We start from the raw sequence: 14,586 nt of genomic DNA on the forward strand, positions 1-14,586 counted from the left end.
ACGGGTCCCATATTCCTGTTTTTTACTTCAAAATTAGTTTGTCTCCATTTTTAGTAGTTTTAGTATCTAAACGACCGTATTACATTGTGAACCTATTTTTGATAGTATGGAAGCATTTGGAGGTCACTCGAAAAGGGAAAGCTCCAGAAGCTTAATTTTGGAGCGTGTGTGATCGACCTATAGGTAGTCTATGACTTTCCTCTTCTTAGTTGAGCTTGATTATTTGAATGCATGAAGATTAAATAGAATTTGTATTGGTTGGGTTCTTGACTATGCCTAATAATGTAGAAATTCTGGTTTAGGCTATTTTCAGATAGTACCGATATTTCTGAGCATGTTATCATCTTTAATGTGATTATCCATACCTTGTGGTCTTGCATGTTAATAGTTTTTAATGATATTGAGCTTGTTGGCCTTAGTCTAAGCTTAGACTAGTGTTTTCCATAAAATTGCAATAATTAGAGCCTTTAGGCCTTGCTTCTACTCTGACTTCGATTGGGATGGGTTAGCTCCCTATACACCAGAATACCAGACTTGGGTCATGTAGGTTGAGCCTTAGATTAGGTGTTGCCTTAGGTTTGATGACCTTATACCCTTTCTCCCTCTTCTTGTGGCTCGTTCATGGATAATTTGAGCTTTGGGCCTTGCTTGGCAATTCGAGATTCGGGTATAGTTCGAGCTTGGAGTGCTTGGTTGATTAACAAAGAGTAGATGTTGATGGTAGTTTTTATGTTGAAGTGATAACATGATATCTTTCGACAACCACTACTATTGCAGATTCAAGGTCTGATCATGCTGCCTTTTTATCCTCGACAAGATGATTCACCTTGCTTTGGAGTATTTGTTCCTTTGAGACACATTCGCAGTTCAAGGTTCGGATGCTGGAATTCATAGCTAGGCTATTCATACTTGACTATTTGGAGACTACTATTGATTTACCATTTTGAGAGACATTTGTGGCTTGAGGTACAGGCGCTGGACTTATTAGCTGGGTTGTTACTATTGGTAACTTGGAGGTTATCTTTATTCGAGATCTGGCCTATGCTTTTCTGGCTCTGGCCTCACCGTTTTACATTCTAGGTAGTTTTAGAAATTTAGTGTACCCATCAAGCTTGTGAGAGTCCTCTCAAGTTTTACTTAAACTTATGCACAAGTGTACCTACTTGGTTTATGGGAGCCCGGTTAGGTTTAGTTAGTTGTTCTTAGTTCTTTTAGTTTCTTACAGTCGTGTGCATCTCCTTTACTTTCTGTCAACTCTGTTGTTTTCCCTAGATTCTATCTTTTCTTGTTGTTTTGACTTTTCAAGCTCAGTTGGCCTATAATGCCTACTAGGTACCTGCTATTTCTGTACTCATACTACACTCTGCATTTATTTTCATGATGCAGGTCCGAGCACCAGTTACTAATGCTGATCCAGGCTATCTAGAGTCTACATCGGAGGTATGGGTGAGCACTTGGCGTATTGGGATCTTCCTATCTCCATTTGTATGTAGTTGACTAGTCTTTTACTTTTTGAAACAAGCATTTATTTTCGTGATCCACTTTTGGGACTTGTATCTATTTTGTAGCAGCTCTGTAATTGTGACTTCTTGGTTCTGGGAGGGATCTTCATATTTTGCTGAATGTGTTTATTTGCTTCCGCTTATTCATAATATTCCTATTATTATTTTGTTACTATTTAGTTTCTACCCTTAATCGCATTACCCGCAGTTTTGGGATATGAATTGGCTTACCTACTGGTGAATTATAGTAGATACCACCATGACGCGAGAGATCGGGTCCTGAAATTTTACTATGAAAGAACCAAAGGATTGGATTTGAAGATACCACTTAGTTATAATTTGGAGTGACCAAGCTACAAAAAAAATAATTTGATCAACTGTGGTGGATATGACGCCAAGAGTAACAATTAAGTCCTGCAGGGAAAAAATCATTTCTTATAACAACTTCTTGATATAATCAAATTTTTCCACTCACGAATATTGCGAATAAAACAAAACATGATAGAAATAAAGTATAAGATACCAAAAAGATTACATGAAAAAGAATAATTGCCATTGTAATGAATAAATTTGTTCATCTTCTGATGATCACATTTTTCATCAATAAAGGGTAATCCAGTGCACTAAAGCTTTCGCTATGCGTAGGGTCCGGGAATATGAATTAAGATCTCTTGGCCACTTACAAAATGAATAGATAAAATGTCTTTTCAGATTTCTTATGTGTACAACTAAAGATTTCTCAAGTGTAAAAATAAAAATCTCCTATTGAAATGACATAAAATTAAAAAGAAAATTCATAACTGACCTAAAAACAAACAAATTGAAGAAAAGAGAATTAGCATTGTCATGAATACAAAATATTTAAAATATAAAAAAATTGCTTACCTTCTTTTTGTTTCTTCTTCTTTCTTTTATTGTGTCATGCAAATATTTAATCAGAATAAGATTGTATGTTGATATGAAATCACCATATATATTTGATATTTATGAATCTATCCTAATCATATATAATCACTGATGACTAATTATATAGTACAATAGAAATCCAAATAAAAATAAAACTCTATTTTAAATATTGACTTTTAAATTGAAGAAAATTTTCAATAGAAGATAATAGAGTAAGAAATTAAGACAAATTCAAATTGTATATCATACACTTATTCTAAGCATGCTTTAAACACAATACATATGATACTACAAATGCATAAATAAAATTAACTGCGTCTTTTTTCCTTATTAAAAAAAATTATTAAGAGATCATTGTTTTTATTTTCTTTCTTGGTTGCAGAGCGATAGAGTTACCTCTTAGAGGAAGAGTAATGCGGCGGTTGTTTTATGCACTTAGATTATTTAATTTTATTCTAGAACGATAATTATTCATATGGTTGTTAATATCATGGTCTTTGAATGAACACCAAGTTTGTGTGCAAAGAGGACCATTTAACGTGCCGTCTTTGACTCAATTTTCTTAGAAAAAGATTGCAGCTTATAGTAGATAAAATTGAATTGTGCATTTGTTTTTATATTTCATTTGATCATGAAGAACAAGAAAAGGACCTAATAGAATAAAAATGGGAAACTAACAAAAATTTTTGATCCTGTAAGCCGAGTTTCTTATTAATAGTCATACTAATCTTAATTATATTATTATAAAGAGGAAAAAAGAGAACATAGTTATCTCTTTGTAATGTTTGTGATTTGAGATCCTCCAAGTAAGCTTGGAAGAAAATGAGAATCATTCTATAATTGTTATGAATTACGATTATTTAGATGTAATGACATGAAAAAAGTAAGTTGGAGATTAAAATATATAATTTTCAATGACAATAAAGAAGGTAGAAATATTAAATGGACAGGAGAAAAAGTGACATTTTGTTGAGTAGTGGCTTTTCATATTTCAATTTAAAATGCAGACGAAGAGGGAGGAAGAATAATGGTTATGTAAGACCCCGTAGGTTGGAAATTCAAACAAATAAAAATAATGCACGAAAAATTTATAGAAAACTATTGACGCAGGCTTCTACGAGCCAACCTACGAGTCGTAGAAAGTTATACGGTCCATAGGAAGGCAGGCATAGAAGGCCCAGTACTTGGGAAAATTTTGAAGTCTGAAATGACTGAGGTTGACGATCCATAGACGTGTTGACGAGTCGTAGAAATGACCCGTAGGAAGGGTCCTGAGAAATAAAAATTTCCCTAAGCGTGAACCCACTCTATAAGGGGTTTCTACGGACCGTAGAAGTTCTTACAATCCATATGAAGGACCCATAGTTGTTGTTCAAAAACTCAGGGTTTTCAGGTCTAGAGAAGTTGCTAGGACGAACGGGTCCAATGACCCGTAGGATGATTGATGACCAGTAGACTAGGGTTGTAAGTAGGGTCCTGAGTTTTTAGATTTTTGGCTAAGTGTTAGGGTTATTGATGAACTACACCTACTATCCATCAGATGACCTACGATATGTAGGTACCCATTTGGGGTTAGTCCGGCAGATTTAATGAAGGGCATTTTATTCTTTTTCCATTATTTAAGCTATGCACCTGGATATTTTTGGGGTATTATGCTAACCCTATAAATACATAAATCATTATAATTATCACCATTTACTCTTATTTTCTCAAAATCTCTCTATGACATAAATGATTCTCTTCCAAAGGTCTCTTCTTCTTCATCAAGTTTGGGTTCTTCTTCAAATTTCAAGTTGATCTTCATCAAGGTATCCTGAAAATTCATCCATGGATCATTTTCATCCATGGAGTCCCAAAGTTCCCCTCTCTTTTCTATCAATTTCAATTCTCCAAATTCTAGGGTTTTGATCAAATTGCATTGGCTCAATTTAGTTATACTTTTACTTAATTCCAATTATATATTAATGCATGATTTAAGTTAAATTACATATTTTCAATAAGTTTTTAATGAGCTGTACACTATGTTGTTAAATTCAAGTCTTAAACCATGAACATATGATCAAGAATTTATGTATTATTTATGAAAAATATGTATTATGATTTAATTATGTTCTCAAGTATAAAACCATGAATTGTAAAAGGTTTTCTCATAATATGCAATTTATGATGATTTGGATGTTTAGAAAGGTAAGCGTCCACTAGTTCAAGTTATGATCATGATTTTCAAGGAGCTATTTTATGATGTTGGATTGGTTGATTTACCTTTCCTAATGACTATGTTTTATATATTTCATTGGGATTAACTTAGAAAAGAGCAAACTTTATGGGGGAAATATACTAGGGAACCCTTATAGCGACCATTAGTTCAAAAAATATGTGCCAATGTAGCTTTTTCTTTATGGCCTAGGTAGTGGATCGACATATAATTCATGTTTATATTTATGATACGGAGTCTATCCTATCAAGTAGCCTCTCTCTTCTCGGTGTGGGAGTTACATTGCATTCCATGTTATAGCTCACATAGTCTTACTTGTCGGTTATAGTTATTATCCCACATATGTATATGTTGTGTTCTATAAGATTTTATGATGTTTTATGATGCATTGACCACATAATTATGATTTTCAAGTTTTACTCTTTATTTGAGATATTGGTCATGAATCACATATTCATATTGACTACATCACATTATTATTGTTCATGCATGCTTACCCCAAACTTAGCGTATTTCATGTACTAACACATACTTTTTCCAATATTGTAGCATAATATAGGATCCGATAATTATCACACACCTCCCACACATGGCTAGAGTTTGAGTATGATTCTCTTATTGTTTGTGAGTCCTCATGATTTTAGGATGAGACATCTATATTTTCTTTGAACCTTATGACTTTTATTTTCATATTGGTGAGCTATGAACATGTCATAAGACCCATCCTTTGTAGTAAAAGAATGTTAGATATTTATGGAGTGTATTTCATCATGGTCTTTCGGAGTTGATTTCTCTTTTATCGGGATATTTATGTTTAGACCTTTATTACATACTTCTGAGTTAGTTTTCTTATTCTTGTTTGCTTTATGTATGCTCATGTATGATATGTTAAGAGCTTGGTTGGAGTCTTTTGCGGTTCTAATTGCCGAGTCTCACCTAGAACCTAGCTTGGGTCGTGATAAAATTGGTATTAGAGCACAAGGATTAAGGTATTCTAGGAAGTCTAATATGCTACATCAAGTAGAGTATTGTTCATAGGTGTGAAGCGGCCACATCTATGAATAGGAGGCTATTTCATTATTCTTATGTCGTACTATAGAGTTGAACACTAAATTTTTCTTTCTAACGCTTTCTCTTTGCGATTACATAAGTATGCCTCCAAGAAGAACCACGGTAAGAAGGAATGTCAATATATAGCAACAGGATCCCCAAGCTTCGAATAACCCCTTGAATGAGCAAGTCTCTCATACGTAATTTTGGGTTGCATTTCAAGTACTTGACCAAGTCATAGACTCTTAAGCTAATAAAGAAGTTGTTACTCCTATGAACCCAAATGTGGGTTCGATTGCTAGTCGAGTTCATGAATTCACTTGCATGAACCCTTTCGAGTTTCATGGTTCTAAGGTGGAAAAGGATCCACAAGAGTTCATTGAGGGTATTTGTAAGTTTTTGGACATAATGGGCATTGGTCTGGTGGAGAAGGTGGATTTGGTAGCATCTCAACTTAAGAGAGTTGCATAAGTTTAGTATGACCAATAGAAGAGTGAAAGAGGTAGAGATGATGGTCCCATTTATTGGGAAGAGTTCAAGGGTTCTTTCCTTGATCGCTTATTTCTATTAGAGTTGAGGAAAACAAAGGTTCAAAGTTTCATCAATTTGTGACAAGGTAATATAATTATGAGGGAGTATGCCCTCAAGTTCACTAAGTTGTCAAAGTATTCTACTTTCATGTTCCCTGATGTGAGAGCTCATATGAGCAAGTTCGTTTCTGGTGTGTCAAACTTGGCGGTCAAGGAATGTAGAGCTGCCATACTAATCAAGGATATGGACATCTCTAGTCTTATAACACATGCCGAACAAATGAAGAGGAGAAGCTAAAGCAGAGGTCTAGAATAGAGTCCAAGAGGGCTTGAATTGATAGTGGTGAGTTTTTATATGGAAAGTGCAGAAATAATGGTTGTCCTCAATTTTGCAAAAAGTACTCTAGAAAAAATTCTTCTAACACTCTGGCTTTGAAGTTTGACTAAGATAGGGTGTCTTACCCTAATCCTCAATGTCACGACCCAAGCCTAGGGCCTAGACGTAACATGGCGAATAAGGAACCCGAAAGTACCTCAAACAAGCCTCTTAGCATTCTTTTAGCCTTTTATAGGTAATGATGATAAATAAACAAGCGGAAATCAAAATAGTAAATCTTCAACTTACATATGTCCAATAATACCTCTAATTATTAGATTTAACGGGGCTAAGACAAGTTCCTAGCTCACCCTCAATCATAATAGAATAAATGTCATAGTAAAATATCTTAATATATCATAAGCTAGAAAGATAAAGGAGTATTTTTCCCGAAAAATGGGAACTCACCAAAAGTAGTCTTCAACGAAATCTCAACTAGCCACGTAGAGGAGAACGAGGAGGAGCACTGGTCCCTACATGGTGATATCTTGTAGGCAAAAGAGTATGTGTTAGTACTTTGAATGTACTAAGTATGTAACGATGCATGAACATTGAGGAAACATTATAACATTTATGAAATATGGAACATAATGTAATGCATGCATAATAAATGATATAGATATCCTTTAAAACATTCATTTTGTGGGAATATAACCATAACCGACATTTAAGACCATGCGATCTATTACATGAAATCCAACATAACCCCCTACGTTGGATGAGAAGACTACTTGCCGGGTAAAACTCCGTCAATTTCATTCATTTCTTTAGCTTTAACTTTAAGGACTTTCATGGATCCATTAGCCTAAGCCTACAAGGGCTCCTATGTTGGCACATAGTTAATGAGACAAGGGGTTGCTACTAGGATTCCCTTACCGAATCCCACCTCAATGCCTCATTCGGTTCTAAGTCAATCCCACGGAATAGTTTAATACTTCAAAATATTCATAGCATATAACTAGAGAATTCAAACATCATATTCGGTAGAATAGCTCATTAAAATATTTGATAATTCAAATATGCAAGAATTGTCCTTATTGCATAAAGAATCCATTATTCATATCATTTCATCATTCTTTTATTTCATAAGACTCCTTTTTTTATCATAGATATTGTTTTCATAAACATTTATTTGGAGTCAAAGCTTTCAAGTCAAACTTTATTAAAAACATAGTAAAACTAGGTGGGTTCAAATCACTTCAACTTGCAAATATGTATGTAAATAAATATACATAAATACTTTGAAATCCATTAATTAAAAATCATGCTTTAAACAACCCACGATGAATTTCAAGAACCTTTAAATAGATAAATAGAGGAATTACTTATAAACCATCAATTCATATATATGAAATTATGTTGCATCAAAATAAAGCAATAATCATTAGTTTAACCATAATTCATACTATTAAATAAAATTAAGAATTACCATAAGAAAATATTACTTGAAATCAAGAGACTTAATTAAAAGAGTTTTTGGACTACATGGGTGGAAGAACCCATGGATAAATACCCACATAACTTAGAGTAGAGCTTAAAGAAAATAAATATAATTTATCATATAATCAAAATAATTTAGACATGAGAGTGGAAGAAATACTCTCATTGAAGCCTTACATACCTAGAATCCGAAGCTTTAGTCAGAACTGAAAGACTTAATGAACACTCTTGAGTCCTAGCTTTTCTCCTCGCCGGAACGTTTTGTGTACTATCTGGAGTATATGAATCACTGGAATAGTATTTCTTCACTACTAAGAACTAAAACTATATTTGAGAAAGTGTAAAGAAGTGTATAGAGAGAAGACTTGCTTGAGAAAGCTTGATGAATAAAATGAGGAAATAAGGTGGGTATTTATAGGTGGGAAAGAGGGACCTAACAATAAATAAAATAATTATAAAGAAAAATCTGAAAATTTAGTGGAAAATTGTGATGCCATAGATGATGTTAATTGGAGGATAATTTATGTCATGAGTGATGTCAAATGTATCTAGATCTTTCCATGGTAGGTGAAATGAGTTATCTTTGACAGAATACTCCTTTTCGGAGCTGCTTTTGAACAAGATAAATTCCTTTTTAGGATTTGGTGTCTTCATAAGAATTGTAGATATAGAAGTCTAGTTTCATTTCAATCAATAATCAACAAATTTGGAGCATCCTACAGTGAGATGTACCGACATTCGCACCACCTCAAATGGTCCACTCTATTTTGATGGAAGCTTACCTAGAAAAAGATGCAAACGCGAGTTAAAAAGCAAGACTTTTTGACCTAGCTCAAATGTTCGAGCGACTATATGCTTGTCGTGCCATCACTTTGTCTTCTCTTTATACAACTTTACATTATCATAAGCATGAAGTCTAAATTCCTCCAACTCATGGAGCTGAACCATATGCTTTCTACCTGCCAATTTTGGGTCTAGGTTTAACTTTTTGATGGCCCAATATGTGTGGTGCTCCAGTTCTACCATAGGTGACATGTTTTTCTGAACACTATATGGTACAGTGAAGTGCCAATTGGTGTTTTGTATGCAGTCCGGTAGGCTCAGAGCGCTTTATCTAGTTTGATATCTTAGTCCTTTCTTGTAGCATTAACAGTAATCTGAAGGATTTGCTTCACCTCATGATTTGATACCTCAACCTGTCCTCTAGTTTGGGGGTGATATGGCATGGCGACCTTGTGCCTGACACCAAATTTAGCTAACATATTTTTATCGTTTGATTTATGAAATGCTTACCTCCATCGCTGATGATAGCTTCAGAGTGCCAAACCTTGTAAAAATGTACTTCTTGAGGAAACGACTTACCACTTTTGAGTCATTTGTTGGCAATGCAATGGTCTCTACCCATTTAGAAACATAATTTACCACTAGTATATACTGATTTCTATATGATGATGGGAAGGGACCCATGAAGTCAATTCCCCACACATCAAAGATCTCTACCTCAAGGATGTTATTCAATAGCATCTCGTGCCTTCTTGATATTATGCCCAATCGTTCGCATTGATCACAGCTCTTCACAAATTCTGCAGCATATTTAAATAAATTAGGCCAAAGAAACCTAACTGCAATACCTTATGGGCTATTTAATTGCCTTCATGATGTCCACCGTAAGAAGACGAATGGAAACTGTGTAGAATTTATTGAACTTCATATTCAGGGACACATCTCTTTATCATCTGATCAACATCTTTTTTGAACAAATAAGATTTATCCCATATATAGAACTTTGCTTCATACATTAGCCTCTTCTTTTGTTGGGAGTTTTCTCCGGGGGGAAATACTCAACTCACAATGTAGTTCACAATATCTGCATATGATGGGAGTTCTTGTACCACTATTGCCAATAGTTGCTCATCTGAAAACTCTTCCTTTATTGACTTTTTCTCACATACATGGGATGACTCCTCTAATCTTGATAGGTGGTCTTCTATTTGATTTTCGCATCCCCTTTTATCTTTGATTTTAATATCGAATTCTTGGAGTAGTAAGATCCATTTGATTAATCTAGGTTTTGCATCCTTCTTGTTGAATAAGTACCTGAGGGATACATGGTCAGTATAAACAATCACTCTTGTACCTATCAAGTAAGAGCGGAATTTATCAAATGCATAAATCAGTGCCAGCATTTCCTTCTCTATAACAGTGTAGTTGGCCTGAGCAGAGTCAAGAGTCTTGTTGGCATAATAGATAGAGTAAAAAAATTTCTCCTTCCTTTATCCCAGAAGTGCTCCCACTACTATGTCACTTTCATCGCATATCAGAACAAAAGGTAGCTCCCAGTTATGAGCTATTAGGATGGGGGCTTCAATCAGCTTCTTCTTCAAGAGTTCAAAGGCATGCAAACATTTATCATCAAAAATAAATTTTACCTCCTTTTCTAACAAGCTGCACATGGGTCTAGTGATCTTTGAAAATTTTTTGATGAATCGCCGATAGAATACGGCATGACCTAGAAAACTACGGACACCTTTTACTAAAACAGGTGGTGGAAGCTTCTCAATCACTTCAATTTTAGCTTTTTCTACCTCCAAACCACCTTTTGAAACTTTGTTCCCCAACACAATACCCTCCTTTACCAAGAAATGACATTTCTCCTAATTTAAGATGAGTTTGTTTCTTCATACCTTGATAGTACTTTCTCTAGATTATGCAAACAAAGATCAAAAGACTCTCCAAAGATTCAAAAGTCATCTATAAAAATCTCTACAAACTCTTCCACCATATCATGAAATATAGCAATCATGCACCTTTGAAAAGTGGCAAGAGCATTGCAAAGACCAAATGGCATACACTTAAATGCATGTACCATATGGACATATGAACGTTGTATTTTCCTGGTCCTCTAGTGCAATGATAACCTAGTTATAACCTGAATACCCATCCAAGAAACAATAGTCCTCTTGGCCTGCTAACCTATTAAGCATTTGGTCAATAGATGGTACAGGGTAGTGATCTTTTCTTGTGTCATCATTTAACTTTATGTTTCCATGCATATACGCCAACTGGTTACTATTCTTATGGGGATTAACTCATTCTTCTCATTAGTCACTACAGTCATTCCCCTTTTCTTTGGTACATAATGAACTGGTCTTACCTACTTACTATCAGAGATTGGGTATTCTTCACCACCTCTTTCATGATAGGGTTCAACTGGCATTGTGGTTGCACACTAGCCTTATGTCCTTCTTCTATGAAAATCCTATGCATGCACAAAGTGGGGTTGATAATATGAAGATCAGCCATTTGACATCTAATTGCCTTCTTGTGCCTTTTTAATATCTCAAGTGTTGTTGTGACTTGCATCTTAGACAAAGCCGATGAACGTATTACAGGTAAGGTATTATTCACTTTAAGAAACACATACCTGAGATATGATGACAATTGCTTCAACTCCAAGTTATGAGCTTCTTCCAGAGATGGCTTGGGTGAAGGACCCAATTCTCTGTTCAAAGGTTCCACATTCTTTTTCCACATGCTGACATTTGGCATATCAAGCACACTAGCTAACTCTTTAGCTTCTATGTCCTCTTCAATATCTTGACCCAGCACGACTCTTTCCAAAGGATCTTTTGCTAAGATTCATTGAGTTGAGACTTCCTCATCGATGACAGTTATAACAGAAAACTCTTCATAGACTACAAGCAACTTTAATGCCTAATATACATCCAACACCTCCACTTTGTCATGTGCTCTTATAGTCAATCTACCTGCAGCTACATCAAGAAGTTCACCACCTATTGCTAAGAACAGATGCCCCAAGATAAAAGGAACATCTGGGTCAGGCTCAAAATCTAATACAACAAAATCAACAGGAAAGATGAGGGATCTACTAACACATCCTCAATAATACCATCAGGTCTAGCTATAGAACGATCAGCTAATTATAACAAAATGGTGGTTGATTTAAGTTCTCTCAGACCTAATTTCTTAAGCATAGATTTAAGCATCAAGGTTTTACTAACACCTAAATCACAGAGACCTCTTGCATTATTGTACTTACCAATAGTTACCTTTACCGTGAAACTATTTGGATCTTTTTGTTTAGCTGGAAGCTTAACTTTGTTCAAGATTCTTGAACTACACTCTTTAGTAAGTGCCATTGTTTCAAATTCAGCAACCTTGCTCTTATTGACCATAATATCTTTGAAAAACTTGGCATATTTTGGAATGACCTGCAACACATCAATCAAAGGTAAGTTAATTTGTACTTGTTTAAGCATGCCTACGAATTTTTCAAAACATTCATCCTCTTTCTTCTTTTTAAATTTTGGTTGGAATGGGGAGGGTAGTTTTATTTTTTGCTCTTGCTCCATCTGTGGTTAGCTAGATTCACTAGCATCAATCTCTATAATTTTACCTTTGCCTTCACTATCTTTGCTTTATGGCGCTAGCTCAACTAGTGCTCGTCCACTTCGCGTGCTCACAACATTTACCTACTTGGGGTTTAGATCAATGTTACCTGGTAGACCACCTTGCGAGTGAGAATTATGAGCACTTGCTAGCTATCCCACCTATTTCTCTAAATTTTAAGTAGTGATTTGTTATTGAAGAACGTCTGCAACTAGCTTAGCTTGGTCATTCATGAGTTTTTTAAGCATGTCTTACACACTCATATTTCCTGCATTGCTTGATTGTTGGTTACTCTGGTCTTGCTGATTATAGTGCTGGCCTCCTCCTTGTGGTCTATATGGACCATTGTCTTGATTGTTGTACTACTACCTGCTTCCTTGTAGTCTAAATTGTGTCTGCCATTGATGTTGGTTTTGCTGATTTTCACTCCATGAGAAGTTCGGATGGTTTCTCCAATTTGGATTGTAAGTATTTCCATAGTTCTGATTACCTCCACCCTTAGGTGTATTACCCACAAAATTCACCGACTTAGGATTAGCTCCACAATATTATGCAACATGTTCACTACTGCCACACACTTCATACCACATGTGTTGTCGCTGAACCATATTCACCGAAGCTTGCTGCTGTTCTTTTGCTAAAGTGTTGAAATGTGTTGTCATCATATGTTGCATTGCTGCAATCTGTGCTTTGAATGCTGTCACTACATCAACTTCCAATATGCCTGCTTGTTTTTCAACCACAGGTCTAGAGTTTCCTCTGTTCCACTCAGGATTTCCCTGAGATATGTGATTAAGCAATGTATAGAGCTCATAATATATTTTCTCTAGTGCATGTCCACCTGCTACAGAGTCCAGAAGTATGGACTAACATCTCATTAGCTTGATGATGGTGAGGATAACTAATGAATAAGGATTTAAACCTGTCCCAAGATTGGTACAAATTTTCTCCAAATTTTTTTTAAAGCTTAAAATTTCAGCCCTCAACTTAGCTATATTTCCTGAAGGGAAAAACCTAATAAGAAATTTGTGAGCCAAAACATTCCATGAAGTGATTGAATTTGGTGGTTCCGACTTTAACCACCTTTTAGCTTCCCCAACAAAGAAAAGTGAAATAGTGTTAATCTCACATAGTTAGGAGATACCCCATTAGGCATATAAGTGTCGCTAATATCTAAGAAGTTCTGGATGTGGACTTGGGGATCTTTATGAGGCAAACCTGTAAACTGACCATTAGAGTGCAACAGCTGCACCATGTTCTGTTTCAGGTCAAATCTTCCTTCAGCTGGCGGTTTTTGAATACTAGAGGTGACATTCGTTGTGAGTGGGATTGCCACATCACATACTTTCCTGGCTGCCATCTCCATAGGAACCTCTACAGGAACTTTGTTAGTATCACCCAGATTTATCTATGGTACGGGATATAGAGCAACTGCTCTCCTTCTTTACTGATACAGAAATCTTTCAGGCTCAACTAGTGGCTCTACAATGTTCCCACTTCTGTCCAGTGTGCCCTTGTGAGTTCTCCTGCCAGAAATAATAGCTAAGATCAAGTTATTAACACAAACACAAATAATAAAGAAAATTCACAAAGAAAACTATTGCCAAATTAAAAAATTCTTCGGCAACGACGCCAAAAACTTGTTGCATCCTAATGCACGCGCAAGTGTACTCAATCTCAAAAGTAATAGAATGACCCTTTTTAAGACCCGGATATCGAACCCAAAGGAAAAGTTAATTAGGCGTTAGTTAGATTTTCAATGAATCCAATTATTCATGCGTGTTTTTCAAAGGTTGAGTTCATTTATATATAAAATGATTATACCAAAAAACGATATAAGAAAATGATTCAAAGATATTAGAGAAATTTTATCAATCTAAAGAAGAGTCCAGGGTTGTAGCCTTATAAATTTTCGGTCTAACATCCTTTACTTTGGTGTCCAATGGGTTTTTTGATTACTGATTTACAGGGTTGATTTTACCATTATGATCTTCAGACCTCTAATTGCCTACTTTTGTTGACAGCTTAACTACATTGTTGAGGAGGGATAAGCATGACCCAACAAAAATGCATTAATCATATCATCCTGTTTAGTAACCAAACATGGTGTATAGATATGTGTCACGGTCATTCTATACACGAATTATTCTAGACAAT

At 35.3% G+C, this 14,586-nt stretch overlaps 1 long non-coding RNA gene across 1 annotated transcript; it reads right to left on the reverse strand.

The window, feature by feature from the left end:
- Positions 1-2,033: 2,033 nt before the first annotated feature.
- On the reverse strand, positions 2,034-2,837 carry LOC129887725 (uncharacterized). The gene is made up of 2 exons (XR_008766465.1): positions 2,805-2,837; positions 2,034-2,264 (listed from the first exon to the last, which is right to left on the reverse strand). It is a non-coding gene; the product is annotated as an uncharacterized LOC129887725 (long non-coding RNA).
- Between the last annotated feature and the right edge of the window lie 11,749 nt (positions 2,838-14,586).

The sequence above is a fragment of the Solanum dulcamara genome, chromosome 1 (assembly GCF_947179165.1).
Source record: "Solanum dulcamara chromosome 1, daSolDulc1.2, whole genome shotgun sequence".
NCBI lineage: Eukaryota > Viridiplantae > Streptophyta > Magnoliopsida > Solanales > Solanaceae > Solanum > Solanum dulcamara.